The sequence below is a fragment of the Syngnathoides biaculeatus genome, chromosome 14, assembly GCF_019802595.1.
Source record: "Syngnathoides biaculeatus isolate LvHL_M chromosome 14, ASM1980259v1, whole genome shotgun sequence".
In the NCBI taxonomy this organism is placed as follows: Eukaryota; Metazoa; Chordata; class Actinopteri; order Syngnathiformes; family Syngnathidae; genus Syngnathoides; species Syngnathoides biaculeatus.
Window position 1 is genome coordinate 16,107,065 of NC_084653.1, and position 21,161 is coordinate 16,128,225.

General features: G+C 40.5%; 1 protein-coding gene across 3 annotated transcripts in view; it reads left to right on the top strand.

Moving 5' to 3' along the window:
* Nucleotides 1-1,572: 1,572 nt before the first annotated feature.
* pcbp3 (poly(rC) binding protein 3) overlaps nt 1,573-21,161 on the top strand; it is a 47,666-nt gene continuing 28,077 nt past the window's right edge. The window contains exon 1 of one of the 3 annotated variants that reach the window (XM_061841877.1): nt 1,573-1,618. The gene's annotated coding sequence lies outside the window, so the exon portion shown is untranslated. Of the gene's footprint in view, nt 1,619-3,890; nt 4,145-21,161 lie in introns of those variants that run through there. The other 2 variants (XM_061841878.1, XM_061841875.1) reach the window with 2 other exon arrangements.

A 21,161-nucleotide genomic window follows, 5' to 3' on the forward strand; every position in this document is an offset into this window, starting at 1 on the left:
TCCATAGACGTCACATGGTGTAGAGGCCTTCAAGAGCTACTGACTAGAAAATATACGGGTTCTTTTGGGCTTAATAACTACCTATCATTGGCTACTAATTAGTTTGGAACGCTTCCAGGTCTCTTTGTTCTTGCACCAAGCACACGTTCAGTCGAAAGAGGATTTTCAGGAGTTTGGCTTTTTAATCAAGACATCACAAAAAGAACAATATAAACTTTGTCCCCGTATGCGGGGCTTTGCATGCTTTTGCAAGTGACAGGGAGTGAAGGTTTAGCTTACACTGAGTATTATTATTTTTAGCGAAAGAAAAAATCTTCCTTCCTTCCCTCCCTTCCATCCATCTTACTGGAGAGAATATAACATTGATAAAAGAGTCTGACTTATGAATCTGCCTGAAAACTAGTTTCATGGAGATGTATAATTACATTTTTATACTGCTTAAAACTGTCTACATAAAACGTTTGTGACATTTTGGGGTCAAAATACTCATAGGATAAGGAATTGCAGTCCACTTCCAGTTGCATACACTTTTCATGCCACACGTGAAATTACTCGGTCTCCGGGAGGAGTGGTTCTGTGTCATTTAACAAAGTCCAGATCTCTCACTTTTACCATGGTGACCATGGCAGAGCTCAGGCGTTGCAACTATGTGACTGGCTATTTGTTCTCAAGCAGAGCGAGAGACAGAAATATTCACTCATGGAGGAAGCAGTCCAGCACTAAAGGGTCTGTTTTTGTTGACAGCACATCTGTGGCAAAGTGCATAATTTGGCGTATCATGATTTTCTTGTAAACCCAAAGCTAATGGCACGTGTTTGATCATTTGGTGGACCAGTTTATTCCAAGTTTAGTATTCCAGCGTGGTGACGGTTTGTCCTTTGACATGTGTCCGCCAGAGAACCAACTCGGTGAAAATAAGTGGTGTAAACTGATGTCTGCTGGGACCGCATCCAATTCTTGGCGCGGCTGATCTGACAGGATTTTATTGAATTTGATTAGGGCAGAAGCAGAGCGATTCTGAGGTCAGTGCGGTGGATGTCAGACATAATCAATTCATAAATGTGAATCATTCTAGAAATGTATTAATTGGTCGCTTGATTGTTGTTATCAATATTAGTACACATTTTTAAATCTTTATTTAATCAGTCACTGGCAGATTATCGGAGGTGGGGGATAGTTTCCAAGTGCCCAGATCTGTCTATGATCTCCTCCCAAGCCAACATTTACGTCATCTGCCCATGATGATCTGCTTGCAGTTCTTCTTACTTTGCATGCTTCGACATCCTGCACTCAAGTAACTTAGTTTTTTTCTTCTGCCACATCCAAGAATTCAACTGCATTTTTAGCGTGCTGCATTTGAAGGGCGAGAGAGTATCCACTTTGATTGGAAGGGATTGGACAGGCTCTTTTGAGTGTGCTGAGGAACACGGGACACATCTACAAAATTCCCAACAGCAGGTCAGCCATACACCAGTCCATGACTGTGGATTTGTGCATGAGGGAAGCGTTATATTTCATCCACTGCCTTTCAGTTATTTACAAAAGTTGTACTGAAGACAACTGGACAAATTCTTGGTAACTCAATACTACAGAAGAACTGCTTCATGGACCATATACGGTATGATGTAATATTCCCGTACTGCTGCACTAACATCATGCTTTCTGCCTAGCTATTACTGTACTCTGTGATTGTGCTGGCTTACTGCCGAACACATTCCCCAGAGCATTCAGAGAAATGAAAGAAAGAATGGGGGTAACTCATGAGGAGCTTGGATGATAAGCTACTTAGGATGTCAACACTGACAGAGCAGAATGTCAACGAGACATTCAGTCCCAAGACCGCATCTCTGCACATAATACTAAAATAAAGAGGGCAGCGCAGCAAGCTGGATGTGGGGGTTAGAAACATCTGCCTCACAGTCAAGAGGTTCTGTGTTCAAATCCTGATCCAGGCTTTCCTGTGTGGAGTTTGCATTTTCTCCCTGTTTTTGCTTAATTATGAAGCCCAAGGTTAGGTTACCGAATACTCTGAATTTAGCCATTGGTGTAAATGTAAGTTTTACAGGTTTGTATGGCAACCAGTCTTGGGTGTACCAAGCTTCTCAAGTACTATTAGGATTGGATGAGTGGATAGATTTTTGATCATAGGGTGTCATTCAGTGAGATAGCTTTATCTTTGCGAACTGTGCACTTGTGATGCTGAATTTAATATTCTAATGTTTTTTTGTTAATTTTAGACATTGTATCTGGAAATATGATCCATATGTTTTTTTTTTCCCCCCACTTGCTGGAGACAAGCAGGAATTCGGCAGTGATGTGCTCTTCATTCTTCAACTTGACAGTTCACCATTGATCCTTCATCAATCTGGGGCTCTTACCAAAGCCATTGATCGAACTGGGTTGAAATAAAATGAGACATCTCAGAGTAAAATGACTTCTAGGTTAAGACGCGAGCTAAAATGACACAAAGAATTTGCACATTTTGTTTTTCCTGCGACTATTACTTGATATTCAACGATTTTAAAAACAGGTATTGGATAACGTGTTGTGTCTGAAGGAGATAGTCGTCCTTTGCGCCTGCATATGGAATACAGCCTTGCTGCGATCATAGACTGCGTTTCAAATTAATTAAGCACAGCAGAGGTTATTTTGATACCTTCAGGCACCTGGAAAAGCGGTCAAGTATCTCAGTTCCCAAGATTCGAGTTCAAGATAAAGAAGAAATATGTTTGCTTGCTGACTCACTTACAAATTTTTAACAGAATAATGATTTTCTTGAATTGGCCACCGTGTTGTAATTTCTTTAACATGGAACCTTTTCGACTGCTTAGATCCAAATCTTCTAAAGTAGGAGTTCACAAATGTTTGTTGCCAAGAATTCTTCATAATCCTGACACTCATTAAACATAAATACCATGTTTACCCCTAAATACTAAAGCAATTAAAAGTTGCCTCTTTCTCATAAAATAAATAAAGGCGGAATCACAAAAATCACATTGTTTACAGAAAAATAGCTGTAAATTTATGGGAATAAATCAGGAATTATCTTTTCAAGAACAAACATAATTTTGTCACAAAAAAGTCTTTTGTGTTCTTCCAAGCCGTAATATGAAAATGTCAGTTTTATGGAGGAAGAAAATATTTTGACAAAAGTGAGTTCAGAAGTACACCTTTTTTCCCGTGATAATAAGGCTTTAATTATGGAAAAGACACCTTCATTCATTACAAAAAAGGGCTTTGTATTATATTATAGTGACAGTACAGTATAATAAAATGTGCCTTTTGTCCTCCCCAGAAAAAAAAAAATCTGCAGTATAGGTTAAAAAACACCCAACACAATCTGAATCAGACTCATCTTTATTTGCTAAATATGTAAAAAATACACAAGGAATTTGTGTCCGATAGTTGGAGCCGCTCTAGTACAACAACAGAGCCATTTTGACTAAATGAATACCTTTGAGAAAGCACTAAAATGCACTACAGAGAGTCACTGAACAATGTAAAAATGCACTTTTTAAAAATGATTAGCCATAATCTTTTACTATAAATGATTTTGCGGAACCTCGGTGGCCCCAGTTTGAGAAGCTCTGTTCTAGATGTTTTGGCCAAGGGTATCAATGCCTGTTCTGTCCCAGAGAGGAGGAACTGACTTTCTCCTTGTTGCCATTATTCCAACTGGATATGAGCTATGGCACTTATTGGCCAGGGAAAGGCACCGGCTGTGCCCACTCTCGTTGGCTGCAGAGAGGGGTAGTGGGTGGGGGGGACACCTCACCGTCTGCTCCCATTGGCTGCCTGGAGGTGAGTGGGAGGGGGAGCTTGCCCCATCCTCCCCCCTGTGGCAGCGTGCGTAAATGTAAAGAATCTTTTCTGTGTCGGTGATGTGGCAACTCTGAGCGTGGAGATAAGGAGCAAGAGAGAGAGAGAGAGAGAGAGAGCGAAAACGAAAGAGAAGCAACGAGCACTTCTTCTCCCCTTTCCGTCTCCCTGCTCCTTGTCACTCCATCCTTCTTCCCCTCTCTCGGGCCGGCTTCGACGCAGGACCAGCAACCCTCCCCTCTCTCCTCCCCTCCTACCACCCAGACTGCCCCAGGACCCTTTGACTCTCCTCACTCCTGTCCCACAAACTGCCCCTTTAGACAAGGTAAGATCCCAGTTTTATGTCTAAAACTATTTTAACTCAGTCCATCTCCAAAACTGGATGTATTTAATACAGTTGGCAGTTTTGTCTTTGTTGTATGGCCTCTACTTTGTTCCTCCATACATGTTTCAAGTTCTTCTTCCAGCACCGGTGTTGTCTTGGTATAGTGTTTCAGGCGATTCTAATCAAGAAAGCACTCCTTTCGCAAACTACTATCTCTTCTTCCTGATCTCTTCATCTTATCTGATCCATGTCCAGCAATCCAGTAGCTTCTGGGCAAAGTAGTTTGCAAATCTTAATCCTTTGATACACATCCCGGAGCATAGGTGGACAAAGATAACACACCGTTTTTATGTACCATGACAAAATGCACCTTTAATTGATTTGTTATGCTCCAGCGGTAGTTGGCGAAAGCTATTTATAGATGCTGACAGGCCAGCGCGCCCCTCATTCTCCCCCCACCCCTGACTCACAGGTCACTTTCTTCCCCAACGCTGGGCTCAGGACAGAAGTGTGCCCACTGACTGGAGAAAGCATGACATTGCAGCAAGTGTAATGACTTTACAAGACATTGACCTCCTTGATTGAATCACAGGAAGGGAACTCAGCAGAGCCCATAAAACATTCCTGGTGATAGCAGAGGAGAAAACTGCTTAGTCCTCCATCTGCACATCCTGTACTTTACCAGGAAATGTGGAAGTGGAGATTGGGTGTGCGTGTGTGTGTGCGTGTGTTTCTGGGATCCATTCTGCTAAAGTGGCTGAGACATCAATACCGCCTGCCTTTAGTTTTAACGCCATTCTATCCGACAGTTGGGACTCACCATGTGTCAACAAAGTTTTTTTTTTGAACGTATTACTATTATTCTCATTATTTTGAGTAAAAAAAGTAGATATGCTGTACCCAACCCCTTCACTCCCCGACAGCATGTGTTGCAAAATCCTTCGGAAATATTTTGTCGAGGGATTAATGCATCCTTCAAGATCATGTTATAGTCCAACAAATAGAAGAGCAAATTACAGAAAATTAATTGAAAACTGGACTTTAAATTGTTCATAAGTGTGTGTGTGTGTGTGTGTGAAATGTTTTTTTCTAAATGTGGATTGTGATTGCGTGGCAATCAGTCCAGGGTGACCCCCTATTTTCTTGATGTCATTTTAGAGTTTTATTGAGAGCTCTAAATTGTTCGTAGGTCACGTTGTTCCACATTTGAGTTGTTATATCTTTTCTCAGAACTGACAAGTTCTCAACCAGCAGATGATATTTTTCATTTTTTTTCTTTTTTTTAATGCACCTACCACACACTCAGTCTTTTAGCAGAAGTTTTCAGATTGTGTGTACCAAAAATCTCCACCAGAATGAGATACTGTATTTATGAGCCTTTGGGGATGTATTTGCGTCCTCTTGCTGGTGGACTTTGGCACCCCCATAAACCCTTGTGTTAAGTCTGTTCGTTTGTGGACATGTTTGTTTGTGTGTGCGCGATTGTGTGTCAGCACCGACAATGAACGTGGCTCTGCTTCACCATGTCGTGCCAAGTTTTACACTTTCCTATCAATTGGTGCCACAGATGTGCGATGCTTGAAGATGAGGTGTGGAACTGACTGGAACAAAATTAATGAAAACACATCGCGTTTACACACTTGAGGTGTCACTGTGTGAAATGAAAGTAGACTTAGCCCCCTCCATCCCCACCACCACCTTACACACACATTCCTGAAAAATTAATACAAACAATGGTGAGTATTATTACGAGCTTTTATAGACATATGTGAAGTACTGGATTCAGGGATTATTTGAATTTCACTGGTTTGGTGAAATATTTGCACTACTTACTTTCAAAGCTGACATCAATTTGAGAGAAAACTGTACAAAGACTGTACAAATAACATACCAATAACATTAAATCTTGATTATTTTTTTTTAGCTCGTGCACATATCTAATCTTTGACAAATGTGTTGAATCAATCAATCAGTCAAAAGGTTTCATTATTTATTATGATTAGTCATCTAAGATAATGAGTGCTATTCAACAAGGTGCGTAAACAATTAACTGTGTGTTAAAATTTGCCATGGTTTGTTTCCAGGATTAAACCACGAGTTTTAAACAATATTTTAATACCATCCAGCTAGTTTAACTAATAAAGAAGAGTTTTTGGTTTTCATTGCAGTAACTACACAGACCCCCCCCCCCCCCCGCCTCCCGTTTATTGCCATTCACTTATTCCAGATTCAGTTATACCACACATAGTTCAACATATGGGATTTTGAGTGTATGCTGTATTTTTTTTGTAATAAAATAAATGCTTCCTAGCCTAAAAGATTAAATCTTGAAATACATAAATAATGTTAGTAATAACAATATTATCAAAACATTGCAAGGAAAAAAAATACTTGCAATGTTTTGATAATATTGTTATTAGTACTACTTATTATTGTTATATATTGTATTGTTATTATTACTACTGTGCATTACTCTGTTTAAGAGTTTTAAAGGTGTTTAAGACAATGCAAAGTGTTTATAAAAATAGGATTGAGCTCAATAGAAGTGTGAAGTAAAATGACAAAGAAGGTTCATATTGTCACGACCCATCGGTATGGAGGTAGGACCTAAATGCAGGAGTCGGGGGCCCAGCTGTAATTCGGGATAAACGTTTATTGTTCCACGGTCGGGGATCGGGCAGGCAGTCAGGTGCAGCAGCGGTAGTCAGGACGTCTGACGTAGAGAGCAGGTCAGCGGGCAGGCAGGAGTCGGTACACGGGAGATCGATCAAAGCAGGCAGGAGTATCAAAGGAGTCAGGCTTACGGGGTTGGTCGGAGGACAGGCGGAGGTCGGTACACACGGGAATATGATCAGAGATACGGGAGTGCTGGAACGGGGCATGACCCACAACGATCTGGTTCCGGATCCGTCGTCCCCATGGTCCTATATAAATCACCAATCAGCCAGTATGAGGCGCAGGTGTGTGCCTCCCAATCAGCGCAACCGCGCGGGCACCCACGCAGCCAGGGCTTGACCGGCAGGGTTATGACACATACATCTTTAAAATCTGTACATTAGCCTAAATACTGTAAATGTGGTCTCTAATTTGTGGATTTCACCTAGATTATTGTACATAATTTAAATCTGTGCTATTAATCTTGAATAATTTTATCTAGTGTAGCTACTGTGAGCACACAGTTGAGGTATGGTAATAATCTGGGGCTGCTTCATTACATCCGGCACAGGTTGTCTTGAATTTGTGCAGGGTACAATGAATTTTCAAGACTACCCAAGCATTGTAGAGCCAAATGTGCTGCCCAGTGTAAGAAAACTTGGTCTTTGTTATGTTCTGGGACTGTTTTTCCAACATTTGGGATTGGATGTTTGAGTCTTTATAGAGTAAATTGATTTCTCAAGATTATCAAGGCACGCTAGAGTGACAAAGGTACACAGATAGAGAACACAGTAAAAGCAGAAAATGTTTGAGATTGAAAATTCCCTGCTGCTTCCCTTGCATTCCTGTTACTGGTTATGTGTGGTCCTAAATAAGCGACCCTAGTGTGAGTGCTATTTTTGTACTTGATGAATGAATAGACATGGGCAAGCGGTAACATCGCCAGTGGTCAAGTGACAAGAAAAAACGATTGTTGCTCACAGGTTAAGTGTAGCGTTAGATCAATTTGCAGTGTAAGTACATTTTCTATGGCAAAATAGATGGAATATGTTAACTCCAGACGAGCATTTCTTCTTTTTATTTCAACTTGTCATGTTAGGGGTCGCCACAGTGTTTCATCTTTTTCCATCTAAGCCTATCTCCTGCATCCTCCTCTCTAACACCCACTGTCCTCATGTCCTCCCTCACAACATCCATCAACCTTTTCTTTATTTTTCCTCTTGTTCTTTTGCTTGGCAGCTCCATCCAAAGCACCCTTCTACATACATAGTCACTCTCTCGCCTCTGAACATGTCCAAACCATCGAAGTCTGCTCTCTCTAACCTCCAATTTTGGCTGTCCCTCTATTGTACTAATTTCTAATCCTATCCAACTGGTTCACACAAAGCGAGAACCCCAGCATCTTCATTTCTGCTACCTCCACTTCTCCTTCCTGTTGTTTCTGCAGAGACACCGTCTCTAATCCATACATCATGACCGTCCTCACCACTGTTTTATAAACTTTGCCCTTCATCCTAGCGAAGACTCTTCTGTCACATAGAACGCCCGACACCTTCCACCAACTGTTCCATCCCGCTTGGACCCGTTTCTTCACTTCCTTACCACACTTTCCATTGCTCTGTATTGACCCCAAGTATTTGAAGTCATCCACCTTCGCTATCTCTTCTCCCTGAGATTCAATCTTCCTCCTCTGCTCCTCTCATTCACGCACATATATTCCGTTTTACTTTGGCTAATTTTCATTCCTTTCCTTTCCAGTGCATACCTCCAGCTTTCTAATTGTTCCTCCGCCTGCTCCCTGCTTTCACTGTATATCACAATATCATCTGCAAGCAATATAGTCCAAGGGGATTCCAGTCTAACTTCATCTGTCAGCCAATCCATTACTACCGAAAACAGGAAGGGGCTCAAAGTGGATCCCTGACGCAGTCTCACCTACACCTTAAATTCTTCTGACACACCTACAGCACATCTCACTGCTGTTCTGCTGCCCTCATACATGTCCTGTACCATTCTAACATATTTCTCCACCACACCAGACTTGCACATGCAGTACCACAGTTCCTTTCTTAGTACTCTGTCATAGGCTTTCTCTTGGTCTACAAAGACACAATGTAGCCAGGATACTTGGGTAATTTCTGAATGTAAATAAGGAATCAAACTACAGTGAAATAAATAGTATTTGCTTTGCACATTACATTCAATGATGCAAAGTGTTACAGAAATTTAAAATGTAAATAAATCAAGTGGCGGCACAGTGGAGCAGCTGTAGAGCGTTGGCCTCACAGTTCTGAGGTCCGGGGTTCAATCCCGGCCCTACCTGTGTGGAATTTGCATGTTGTCCCCGTGCCTGTGTGGGTTTTCTCCAGGCACTCCGGTTTCCTCCCATATCCCAAAACGTACATTAATTGGAGACTCTCAATTGCCCCCAAGTGTGATTGTAAGTGTGACTGTTGTTTGTCTCTATGTGCCCTGTGATTGGTTGGCAACCAGTCAGGCTGTACCCCACCTCCTGTCTAATGACAGCTGGGATTGGCTCCAGCATTGCCACGACCCTTGTGAGGATAAGCGGCTCAGAAAGTGGATGATTGCATGGATGGCTAAATCAAGTTGGATAAATGATGTAACTTATTCCTCTCACAATGTGGAAATTTACATTTCCGCAATATATGCATGATTATATTGGAATAGAATTATGAAATTATCAGAAACGCTGAGCAGTTAAAAGATCACAAAAAATCCTTTTATAAAATTGTTTTAAGTCTCGTTAAACTGAATTTGTCAGTTTAACTGAAAAAAAAAATGAGCTATTATAGATGTAGTGTATTGAAATTGTGGGGTGACCAAGTTCATATTTAGGGTTCGAGCATGAAGGTGTTCATTAGCCATCTTGGAATCACATTTTTTGGGGGAATCAGCATGTCTTAAAACTCACTAAGTTGGGAGTTGCTTGAAACTTCAAATTGAAGACTTCAGACTGCCTGATGATTTATGACCAGGCAGTTCTACGACCTCAAAAGTAGACATATTGTTAATCATAAACATTTTTCAGTAGTCACCCAAAAAAAGTGATGATTCACTTGGAACAAAAATGCGAATGACGCGTGCATCTGTGTATATGTGTGTGTGCATTTTAGCAGCTTACAGTAAAAACATGTCAGGTGATGTCAGGAAAAAGTAGATGATATTGAAAATCTCGGTTCTTAGCGCTCACCGCTGCCTCTCAACGTTTTTACTTGATTAAAAAGCGCCCAGGAGTTTGTAAGAGCGCGGTAGGTGAGTGTGCACACCCTGACAGCTTAACATACTGATTATTCAAGCCTCTTACGCTAAGCCACGACACTCGAGTGACGAGCGTCATTTCCTCTTCCTCTGGATTCCTCTCACCTTCTCTTTTATTGTGCATTTTAAAGAGTGCAAAGCCCAGTGACAGCTTGCACAAGGCAAACCTGTTGTCTGGGAAAAGCAGAGGGGAGGGGGGGGGGGATCAGTGAGAAAGTTATTCATACACTACCATGGCTTTATTTAGACATAATCCACCCAGCGTTCCTTTCAAGTTCTTTTATGGACTTGGGGAACAGTAGACAAGAGTGCGTTGCTGTCCGACACTGTGACCACAGGGAGTGTGATGCATTAGTAGTGCTTGTCTGATACATGCATGTCCTGGCCAATGGAGCAAACCAAATCCTTTATTACAGAACACTAGTATTTTTCCTCTGTGTATAATTCTGTTTATCTCTGTTCCAAGCAAAAAAAAAAAAAAAAAAAACAGTGACAAATGAGTGCCTTGACGTGAACCTTATTTTTTTTTTTTTTTAGGTATGAACTGTCACTTGGTTGATTTTTCAGATTCCCACTGTTAGGTGGCGGTAGAAAACTTCATAACATCGAGCCAACTTCAATTCACATAGGGTTCCCAGCAGTTGAAGCACGATATCTGGTGGTGCCAGTAATGCATCATTGAGCTGTTTTCCATTGACACATAAAAATGATGTTTAAGCAATTATTTACATTTATTTTCATTTCAAGAGGCAAAGATGATTTGACATAGTACAGGCGTGGTAATTCATCTATCTATCCAGCAATTTTCTTCACCGCTTATCCTCACAAGGGTCACAGGGAGTGCTGGAGCCTATCCCAGCTGTCAACGGGCAGGAGGCAGGGTACACCCTGAATTGGTTGCCAGCCAATCGCAGGGCACATCGAGACAAACAGCGGCACTCGCAATAACACCTAGGGGCAATTTAGAGTGTCCAATTAATGTTGCATGTTTTTGGGATGTGGGAGGAAACTGGAGTGTCCGGAGAAAACACACACAGTCACGGGGAGAACATGCAAACTCCACACAAGCGGGGCTGAGATTGAACCCGGGTTCTCAGAACTGTGAAGCAATCGCTTTACCAGCTGATCCACCGTGCTGCCCAGGTTGATTGAGAATGATAATTGATAGCGATAATTCTGGAGATTTTACATTTCTATCTGACACCATAATTTTTTAGTAAATTATTTTCCACCATATGTAATTTGTATTTTGTTATAGATGACAGCAGTATCAAGAACATATACTTTCTTGCAAAACGTATTTATTCGGTGACCCTTACAAATATGAGAGTTTGGAAAGTTCCCGACTCCCAACGTTGTGGAAACTGTTCGGGGATGTCTCCTTCCTCTTCCAACATCAAATATGCTGGATTGCACAAACCAAGGTCCACAAAGACATGGATGAAAGATTTTGATGTGGATCAATTTGTTCTGTACTTGCCCTGACCTCAACCCGATAGAACACATTTACAACGTCTGACCTAGAAAATTGGCTTCTCGAAGAATGGATCAAAATACCTTTAAATACACTCCCAAACCTTGATGCAAGCCTTCTCAGAAGATTTCAAGATGCTACAAAAGGATTGACCATTGAGTTTATATTAAACCTAATGGTTAAGAATGGAACTTCACTTTAGTTCACATGCGTGTCATTACAGGTTAGCGAATACTTCGGGCAGTACAATGTATTATAGCTCATGTCGTGAAAACAGCAGTGCAAGCTGTCCCTTTCTCTATGTCTGCCTTGTGTTGTGGAGCTCTCTCAGCATGTTGGCGAGGTTGTGAAGTCTACCGCCGAGCAGCTCCTGACCAACAGATTGGCCCCAGCAGGGCCCTGATAAAGGAAACCACAAAGCCGCCAATGCTGTCCACTTGCACAGTTCAGTGCATGATGGAACTCCCATTTTCTCTGTTCCTGACCAACGCTTCCAATAGTATATTCTAAATTGTTGTCACTGACTACATTTATAGGCTCGGATTTATCGGTCACTGATTTGGTTTGGTATGTCCACTTTTTCCACACTTTTTCAAGTCCCATTTTATAAGCGCTGGGTTCGATTCTGTCTTCGGCCAAAATATGACTGACTCTTTAGACGGGATTTAAATAGCATATATATGATACACAGTGTGAGCGTATACTGCACATGCCCGAAAATGTTGCCAAACACGATCGCATGACGGTCTTTTAAATTTGCTCAGACATTTACAGATTTTTTCACAGGAGATCATTACTTTAGCGCTGATATACTAGGACAAAACAGTAAATGACTAGAATGGAGAAACGTTAACCTTTAACATGTAACGTATTTGCAATGCCGTTTGATGGTTGTAAACACCAAACAGATTGGTCTATAAAAAGGGAAAGGCATTAAGGAACCTTGGAAAATAAAATGAATATATGTAAAGTACACCAGTTGGTACTGTACTGTAGTTCTTTATTGACAGGACAGAGTGACTTTATGGAACACATGCAAGTGGGGTTGCCTCCTTCAGCTGTCAAGTACAAAGTGTGTTGGGGAAAAAAAAAATACTGAATACAAAATGACTTGTACTTATTTGGTTGGGGATGTGTCTGATATCAGATCACCAATGATTCGGGGTATGATTAATGTCAATTAATGTCATTTCCACCATTCACGTGTGTGGCGTTTTCACTCTACAGATCTGAAAATGATGTTTCAGATGTCTGCAATTCAGTTGTAACTGGAAAGCTGGGAAAGGCTCCAGTTCACCCGCAATTCTCATGAGAATACGCATTTTCGAAAATGACTGGGTGGGGTCAGACGAGCGTCATCTTTTCATCTCAATGTCCAAAGACATATCATTAATTGCTGAAATGAGTGGCTTTTTTTTCCCAATGTTCTTTCCCCCCTTTTTATTTTTAGCACCAATCAGGCTGCCAAGTCAGCAAAGAGTGCAACCGTGTGTACTTAAGCAGATGTAATAAAAGGCGGTGTGTACTTCAGGAGCTTGAGAAAATACTCTCTCTACGAGCTGCCTCTGCTGTGTAGTCAGCGAAGGAGAGCTTGAAATCCCATTAGACTTTTCCCATCCCCGCCTCCCCCTCCTCGGGTGCGCCGCCTAATTCATTAATCACTAAAAATTTCAGAGACATCGCTCTGGGGTGTGTTTAAGAAATCATGTACGTACTATCAGGAGCAAGACTTGAATGACTGAATTCACAGAAATAATTTTGGGAATCGATTGGCCAAAGATGGCCACCTTGTTGTCACACAGTTTTCTACACTTTGTGCTCTCTACCTGTTTTTTCATATCTAGTCTGTTGTTCTACAGGAAGGCAAAATATTTTTTAGCCACCAGTCTTTCCACATTAATAATTTAAAAGGCTGAAACTATGTCAGAGCAGCGACTGAGATATTGTACTAAACCCGGTGTGCAACGCAGCAGCTTTCTTCCCGACTACTTTGGAATGTATATTTTCGACCTATTCTGCGCTTTGCCATGCACTGTTAACTGTTGTATGATGTTACGGAGATGTACAGTACAGTCACATTATGTTTGGGAAAAAAAATCGACTTATATTGATGAACTTACAAATTGTAAATGAGTCATTCATGTAAATGCAAACAAGCTGTAGCTCAAACGAAGCTTGACACCAACTAATAAATGATTCTCAGGATGAGGATTTTTTTTTTTTGTTGAGGATAAAAGCATAATGTTTGCGTCATAGTGTGATAGCCATGCACTGAGATGAAACATAATCCTTCGGCTATTTCCCTCTTGTCATCCTGTAACCTGAAACTGGATGACATCAAAGCGGATGTTACTTCTTGTAATCGATAAATGTGGAAATCAATGCGGGCTGTTTATTTATCCTGGTAAGAATGACCATTGGACGGGGTCCAAGTATTCACAGAAGCTATGAACAAACCCCAATATTTCACAACTATAAGTGGAAAAAATGCTGAATGTAAAGTCCATACTTTAGAAATGAAACATCTGTATGGCGGAGGCTGTGCTAATATTTTCCTCGTCTTTGGGATTAAAAGCTTTGAGACTGCGAGACTTCAAAGCCTCGTCGTCTCTTTACTGAAGGTGTGAGGATGTCAAATGCTGCTTAGTCGAACAGGATATTAGGTTTCCCCTGACACATGGACACACACACACACACACACACACACACGCATACACAGTCACAAAATTCGCTGTAATGTTGAGGCTCATAATGACTTAGCACCTTTATGAAACCCAACCCAAGGCTTTCTCGGCGATACAACAAAACCTTATTATTTTTCTTTTTTTACAGTTTCTTTTTGCTCAACACATTTACCTCCATACTTGAATGTTTGAAGAGAATAATTTTGTGATTGCTTTCCTCACAATTTAAAACAGCTGATTTAAAACTGATAGCCCCCTGCTGAGTATGGCTTTCACTACCAAGGGAAGAGATAACAGGACGAACGAAGCAAGTGGCTTTTCCACTTGGAAACGGAAACCCGAGTGTGAAAATAAAAGAAAAACAATAACAAAAAAAATCACTTGTGGAGGCAGCACTTCATGGGCCACAATTTTAACGTGTTTTGTCTGTGAAAATTTGTATTTGACTTATTAAGATTTTGAGGGGGTTGGTAGGGGAGGCATGGTGGATCAGCTGGTAAAGCATTGGCCTCACAGCTCTGAGGACCCGGGTTCGATCCCGGCTCCGCCTGTGTGGAGTTTGCATGTTCTCCCTGCGCCTGCGTGAGTTTTCTCTTGGCACTCCGGTTTCCTCCCACATCCCAAAAACATGGAACATTAATTGGACACTCTAAATTGCCCCTAGGTGTGATTGTGAGTGTGGCTATTTGTCTCTATGTGCCCTGCGAGTGGCTGACAACCTGTTCAGGGTGTACCCTGCCTCCTGCCCGTTGACAGCTGAGATAGACTCCAGCACTCCCCGCGACCCTTGTGAGGATAAGCGGCAAAAAATGGATGGATGGATGGGGATCAGTAGGGGGGGAAAAATTTCCCGTTCAAAAACTCCCGCCTTTGGCATCTTTATTTACGACACTCAAATGAAGGTAGTCTGCAGTTAAAGGTCATCATCCACAGCACGATAAGCTTGGATGCTCAGCGTGATCTCTGCACCTTGCTTGAAAAAAAACAACAACAAAAAAGTCCTTATGAGGTCAACTGGATTATGTTGTCATTGGTGGGAAATGCTATAAACTAGATTGTTTCGCACTTTAACCCTGACTCAAGGGAACTCCAACAGCACACAATCCTCTGCATGAAACCATGCTACCTTTTTTAACATTTTTATTTTGACATGAAATGATTTGATTGATTTAGACCACCTGGCAAGTCCTACTGTGGCTAAAAAGTGGAATTTTATTTATCTGGTGGGTGGTAGTTGCTAGAAAAAAATAACTACAATTCTGGAATCAGCATCCCAACTTTAATTTCAATCAGCATTAAAATCTAACTTTTGTTTTTTTCAAAATTATTCCCCAGTGGATGATTCATTTTACCTTCCCCCATGTAGGGGAAGAGCATTTAATTGTTCTGTCTGTCACTATATTATGCTGGAATCCCTAAATGAACAAATATATAGTTGTAAATAATAAGTAATCATTTATGGGTAAATTAAGTGAGCCCCATGATTAACTCTTATGACACACTAGGGCACCATAATTTAATAACAATAATAATAATGTGAGGGCTGCTCAAGGAAAACATTTCACTTAAACTGCTAAATACTCCGCCAGTTTGACTCACTTGTAACTCAAACACTTGCATCTCAAACCATCTTTTCCACTTAACGAAAAGGCCATTAATTCCCCCCTAACCACCCACCCCCCACAAATTGTATTTTTTTTTAATAATAATACTAAAAGCACTTAAAATACTGTATTTTGCGGGAGATTAGTAATGATATAATCTTGTAAAATGAAAAGAAGTAAACAAATTTTGCCATATTTTTTCTTCAACTCAATGTGACACTGTGCTGGTCTATGTGTCTTGGACACCAAAGGTGCATTATAATCCAGCAAAACAGATACACATTGAGACAATCCCAGTTTAGGATGCAGTATTATTCATCATTATTTGTAGATATTATATGTCTGTGTCTCTACACCATTAGTGTACAAATATCTATTACTTAAAGCATTATAATTCTGCAATATTTTAATTTAATTTTAACACAATTCATTCTTAGTTTAACAGTAAATTTCAACTGAGAGAGGCAATGAAAAAATGAAGACCTACAAATTATTATCACATTGTGAACTAAATTGAGGAGATTTTACTGCACCCATACAATGCCTGAATTCCAAATTTTGGCATGCAGGTAAGAACAAAAAAAAAAACCTTCTTTGATGTATTGTAAATGAGGGCTCACATTCTTGAAAAACCCGTAAATCGGGTCACTCCAATTTATCTTAAAACACCCAGTGTGTGTTAAAAATGATACATTTTGACTGAGAGATGAACATATTACATATTAGGGAAGAGCTACATTTAGCCTGGGTTATTATTGAAATTTATTTTAGTCTTTGCTGAATGTCCATACTTTTTTCCCCCCGGTAATCGCTATGTCACTTTGGGTAATTTTGTAAGATGGGTATGAAATTGTTGTTTTGGGTTTAAACTATTAATCCAGGCAATTATAAATATATATATTTTTAGGGGGAGGAGGTGAACGGCCATTTCTGGCAGGGCTCAGATTTGATCCCCTGAGTGGGGATTTACTCTGTCCTTGTTTAGTGGGTGCCATTCAATCAAGCTCTTCACGAGCTGCCACATGAGCGACTGCGTCCCCCACAAGGCTGCTCAATGGCCCAAGACCGGCGACTAATTTAAGTGTCATTTATTTCTGGTTGTGAATTAAATTTCAAAATTAGTTTAAACAACCTTCATTGATGGTGTGTAATTTTTCTGCAGTCTTGTTATCATATAGACCCATCAGAAGCATCCATCGCTTGTCAGTAGCTTTGATGAGCATGCAGAACAATCCAGCCTCTCAAAGCATAAATATGTCCAGCGTCGAGATATATAACTGGCAATTCCATCTACTGTTGAAGCCTCGCCAATTGCTTTTCACACGTTTATTGACGTGCAATACACACAAGCGTAATCAGCGCCCTGGTGGAGATGCGTAGCGGGTGGCAATCAAAGGGTCAAAGAAGCTATATGAGCCATTTCAAAGAATGTCGAATGTCCTGAAGAAAAAAATAACTGGTAATGCAAAAAGTAACGGGTGTCAAAATGGTAAACATGAGAAAAACACATTTGTTGACCTCCAAACCACTGTTGGTGACATCAACAACATTTCCATAGGGCGAAAGTAAAGCCATCATAATAACTCATATGCAGAAGACTTCATTAACAAAAGTACAGAGGCTTCAGCGGAAAATGCCAACAGCTCATTAAATTCTGCCTGGTGAGAGAAACATTAACATTAACCAAATTGACAGTAAGTAGAAACATTTAGACAATTAAATGATCTGATCTGAAAAGTAATTTTGTACATTATTTTAAAATATATTGAAAATGTTGAATTTGGCAGCACGGTGAATCAGCTAGAAAGCATGGGCCTCACAGTTCTGAGGTCCTGGGTTCTATCCTGGACCCACCTGTGTGGAGTTTGCATGTTCTCCTCGTGCCTGCGTGGGTTTTCTCTGGGCACTCTAGTTTCCTCCCACATCCCAAAAACATGCACCATTAATTTGACAGTCTAAATTGCCCCTAGGTGTGATTGTGAGAGCGACTGTTGCCTGTCTCCATGTCCCCTGCGATTGGCTGGCAACGAGTTCAGGGTGTACCCTGCTTCCTGCCCGTTGACAGATGGGATCACAACCCTTGTGATAAGCGGCTAAGAAAATGTTACATGGATGGATAGATAAAAATGTTACATTTTGTTATTTTTAAGATGTTTTATGCCACAGAAACATTCAATACGACATTATAATTAGTTATATTGTAAATATACCACAAACTAGAATTTACTAATGTAATTTCAGACTAGGCTTGCAGCATTAAATTGAGAGAATTTGATTTTGAGTGTCTTCACAAGTTATAAAAATATTGATCAAGAAATCAGAAGAGCGTTGTCATTTATTTGGTTGAACTTGTTAACAACAATTCAGCAGAGCGGAAAACAATAATGCTGATACAGCAAAACTGATGTCAAGGAGAATGGATTTGTGTTGTTCTTTGCTGATATGAAAACTTGCTTTGAAATCCACAGTGAGGAAAGATGAACACAGAGCAGAATATTTCTGTGACAAACCTAATGAAATACAGATAATAATTTCATGTTTTGATGCCAGCTAATCTGTGGTGTGTATTATATATTAGAAGAAGAATTCCAGATTTTGAGGGAGGGTGCATATTATACTCAAGATTTATGGTGCTGGTCCCACTTGTTTTTTTTTTTTTTGTTTGTTTTTTACTAGCCAGGGATTTGGCTCTATCTTTCAGAATCATGGGTCATTACAACAACAATAACAACAAAAATGGAAATATGTAGAGGCGTGCATATGTGAAGTTAGGTTGCATCGGGAAAAAAAAACTGAGTAGGCAGAGGTTGTCTGTACTGTACTTTGAACGTGGTCTGGATTATGCCTTTATCATCTTTTGCTGAGTTTTGAGATGACTTTGAAAGCAAAAAAAATAAATAAATAATTCAAAGGCAGCATTGTAGGAGGGTGATGCACGTTAAATGCAGCATGACTAATGCCTCATCAACAACGATAAGGTCCAGTCATCTTTTGCACATTCAATCTCTTCACTCTGAATGACTTCAAAGCAAAGTCTTGGGCCACAACTCAGACTTGATTGATGGTCTCTCTGCTGCAGCCAGGGTTATGATTCTAGCGAGGCGATGTTTGCCCGGCTGGATGACTCCGGTTAAGCTCTTGAAAGTGGCCTTTGTGTGTGGAAAATGAACGCTGAACTACTGCGTGGCTTTTTCTTTCTGAGAGTGTTTGCAGACCTAATCATTTCTTCTGCCTGCTTGCCTGCTTGCTTGCTTGAGCTCAACAAGTTTGTGCAAAGATGTATTGGTGTGTGCTTGCTTGGCGTCTTGTGTAGTGTTCTTAACAGAAGACTCCATATTTATGTTTTCGTTAAACAGCATGTTTAGCTTTTTTTTTTAATTGCAATGTATGTTTTTGTACGGCTGTAATAGAGGGAAAACAGATCTCTTCCTTGAGTGACTTAATCGGTAGTGTTAAATATTTATCGATTGAAGACAGAAAAATAAGAGAAAGCAAACAGTATCGGTGCTCACATTTCCTTTTTTATGGCCAATCCTCGAACTGACCATCAAACTTTGATGCCATTAAATGGTGGGAGTCAAGAAAGATCCATAGTAAAACGTTGCAGAGGCGTTTTGCGTCTCTGCTTAAAACAAATACAAAAAAACGTGCAATTTTCTAAAAGAAAAAGAGCAAAATGGGGCATGTTGAGGGCCACAAATATGCTAATGTTTGCAAAAATAATAATAAATACACGAGTTATAGACCATGTGATGGCATCCACATTATAATATTAGACCTCCATTGTTAACAAGTGTTAAATATCAAAGGGGTAATCATAATCATCATCAGGCAGTCATCTTCATTTCAACTAGTGGCGTGAAAAAAAACAACAGCTATTTGGAATGTTTGCACCAATGGACATTAGTACTTTAAATCCCGAATACAACCTTAGATCTGTTAGAAGTTGCTGCAAAGTATGGCATGTCAGCCACCATATTGGTTTTGATGCAAAATTAGGTGTTTCAGCACATAGCCAGTGAGCAGTTTTCTGCAATTTACAGCAAAAACACAAAAATCCCCTTAGAGGACAGAAAAAAAAGAAGTTGGCCAAAAAGCCATGTGAGATCTGACAAAACTTTTATTCGTATTAAGAATTCACTTCCAAGTCAGATTGGCACTCTAACCAGGTTGTTAACAAACACAACAAAGATGGTGTAGGCGCATTCATCTGTGGGAGATGGTAAATGGAGCTGTACTTTGAAAGTGGCCTAAACTAAAAAGACATTACATTTGTGCTTGATTTAAAATTGGGACTTTGGTTTAGTGTATGGCAAAGACTTGGAAAAATATACTACATATAATAATGCTAGAATATCCAAACTGATTTGGAAGTACATTCATTCACTTTTTTCCCCCAAGCTTTAATAATTTTACTTACTTTGGGCTTCATATAAAATAGCAATTTTAAAGGTCAAATGTCATCCAAATAAACATTCTAAAATAGATATTGTAATGAAAAATACAGAAAACATTATTCATTTCAATGTCCTTAATGAAAAAATAAATATGAGCGAAGAGCGCGTCATCCATGCGCAAAGTTGAGGAAGTGGGATTCGACATCCAACTGTTCACCATATTGGCTGGATCGCCTCGCCATGACGTCACCCCGGGCATTCACCATTGAAAACACGCTGTGGCCGCTACTGTGGGAGACGATCATGCCCCTTCTGACACCGAAGCTCTTTTCGAAGAAGAGAACATCTCACAACTGAGTGAAGTGACTGGGGCAATATTACCCTATTGTTTCGAGCCATATTTAGATGATATGCGGAGCAGCGGTGATAAATGCCCAGTTGGCCTGGCGCCGCAACAAGCCACCCTGACCAACAAGGCCAGGGGTCGGCTCGGCCTTGTCGACAAGGCTGGCAACCAGCTTTGTTGACAAGGCCACGAGCGATCCACACACCTACCTGTCATTTGGAACCCAAAAAGCTCTCGTCTTTTGCACCTGTGCAATCCATTTTTCATGATGAACCAGGTCTCTTGGAAAATAATGAAGGGTAAATCCATCCTTCCGAGTGTTCGAGGAATATCCAGCAATGCAAAAAGCCAGCAATTTAGCTAACACAAAGGAACAATGAGCTACCTTCCCGCGGATAAAACTAATAGAAACAAACGAGTCCGCTAGAGGGTGCTGCTGCCCCGTACGTCACTTCCTGCTTCTTCTCAAAAACAAATCCCTCAAGAGGATTTTCATGGCGGGAGTTACCAAAAGCCATTTACATCAAAATCATGTTTTGTGGTTAAAAAAAGGCATGGGTCCATACCGGCTACCG